The following is a 2203-nucleotide window of genomic DNA, read 5'->3' as shown; positions in this document are numbered from 1 at the left end:
TTGGGGGTTCAGAGTGCCAGTGACCAAGTGTCATGGTCTTTTTTATTACTTAGTGTCCTAGCATCACTTCCACAGTATGCTACTGATTGAAGCAGTCACAAGCCCACAAAGATTCAAGAAGAGGAGACACAGACACCACCTATTAGTGAGTTTGTGAGCTTACGTGGGATGTAAGATGTTGTTGCAACCATCTTGAAAATCACAGTCAGCCGGTTGCAGTGGCTCACATCTGTAATCCCAGCACTTTGAAAGGCAGAGGTGAGAGGATTGCCTGAGTCCACGGGGATTGCCTGAGTCCACGGGTTCAAGACCAGCCTGGGCAACTTGGCGAGATCTCATCTCTACAATAAATTTTTAAAAAAATTAGCCAGATGTTGTGGTGCATGCCTGTAGTTCCAGTTACTCGGGAGGCTGAGGCAGAAGGATTGCCTGAGCCCAGCAGGTTGAGACTGTGGTGGCTGTGAACATGCCACTACATTACAGCCTGGGGGACATAGTGAGACGCCAACTCAAAAAAAAATTTTTTTTTAATGAGCTGGACATGGTGGCACATGGTTGTGGGTCCCAGGGGAGGGTGAAACAGGAGCATGACTTGAGCACAGAAATTTGAGATTATGGTAAGCCATGATTGCACCACTGCACCCCAGCCTGGGTGACAGAGCCAGACCCTGTCTCAAAAAATAAAATAAAATATGTCCTTAACAGGCATGGTGGCACACATCTGTAATGTCAGCTACTTGGGGGGCAGAGACAGGATGACCACTTGAGCCCAGGAGTTCGAGACTGCAGTGAGCTATGATTGTGCCACTGCACTCTAACCTGGGTAACAGAGCAATACCCAGGTTAAATTTTTATTTAAAATAATTAAATAAAAATTGAAAAATAGAAATAAAATATGTCTTCACCATTTAAAAATATCTGCTTTGGGCCGGGCTCGGTGGCTCAGCCTGTAATCTCAGCACTTTGGGAGGCCGAGGTGAGTGGACTGCCTGAGCCCGCGGGTTCAAGACCCGCCTGGGCAACTTGGCGAGACCTCATCTCTACAATAAATCAAAATATCAGCCAGGCGTGGTAGCACACGCCTGTAGTTCCAGCTACTTGGAAGGCTGAGGTGGAAGGATTGCCGGAGCCCAGCAGGTCGAGGCTGCAGTGGCCGGAAGCAGCCACTGCACTCCAGTCTGGGTGACAGAGTGAGACTCCAACTCCAAAAAAAAAAAAAATCTGCTTTGGCATTTTTCCACATTAAAAAAAAATCCAGGATCTTCAAAAAAATGTAAGTGGCTCAGGGATGAGGGCTTTATTATGTTATATTCCACCACCCTTACCCCCAGCATGTAAGTACAGTTAGTGCTTAATGTACACTCATTTCACTAGTAGCTAAGATAGAAGAGAAACTGTGGCTTCAGCCTTGAGACAAACATTAATAGGAACAAGGCTTACTGGATGACTAAAACTTTAATTTCGAATTATTTCACTGTCACCATATCCCAAGTCTAAAATTAGTACAGTTTCCTCCATTTGCTCATGTTGGCTGACTCCAAAGGGAGGAAGAAAGTCAGATAATCAGGGCCAAATCTGTGCTTATATTGCTTTGTTTGGCTGACAATCATCTCTGTTCCCCTGTTAACTCTCCATTATCTACACTACAGTTTATTTCAGTGAACTTATACTGAGCATATGTCCATGCTGGGAGCCATACTGGCCACTACAGACGTAGAGATGCCCGGTGTGTTTCCTGTCTTTGGAGGACTCACTGCAAAGTATGGAGGAGAAAAAATGAATTATAGGCCCATGCAAGGAACTCAAATGTAGCAGCCTAAGATTCAGTGTTACACAGAGAGGATGTGATTAGAAAAGTGGGAAGAGAGAAAGTGTCTGAGCAGGAATGAAAGCACAAATGAGACTGGGCATGGTGGCTCACACATACAATCCCAGGAATTTGAGAGGCCGAGGTGAGAGGATTGCCTAAGCCCATGGGTTTGAGACCAGCCTTGGCAACTTGGTGAGACCTCATCTCTACAATAAAAATTTTAAAAATTAGCCAGGCGTGGTGGCATGTGCTTGTATTTCCAGCTACTTGGAAGGCTGAGGTGCAAGGATCGCCTGAGCCCAGCAGGTCGAGGCAGTGCTGGCCATGAGTGTGCCACTGCACTCCAGCCTGGGAAGCAGAGTGAGACTCTGACTCCAAAAAAAAAAAAAAAAA

Source organism: Carlito syrichta, unplaced genomic scaffold, assembly GCF_000164805.1.
Source record: "Carlito syrichta isolate Samal-C Ts95f unplaced genomic scaffold, Tarsius_syrichta-2.0.1 Scaffold312136, whole genome shotgun sequence".
Lineage (NCBI taxonomy): Eukaryota > Metazoa > Chordata > Mammalia > Primates > Tarsiidae > Carlito > Carlito syrichta.
This window is presented reverse-complemented; position numbering follows the sequence as displayed.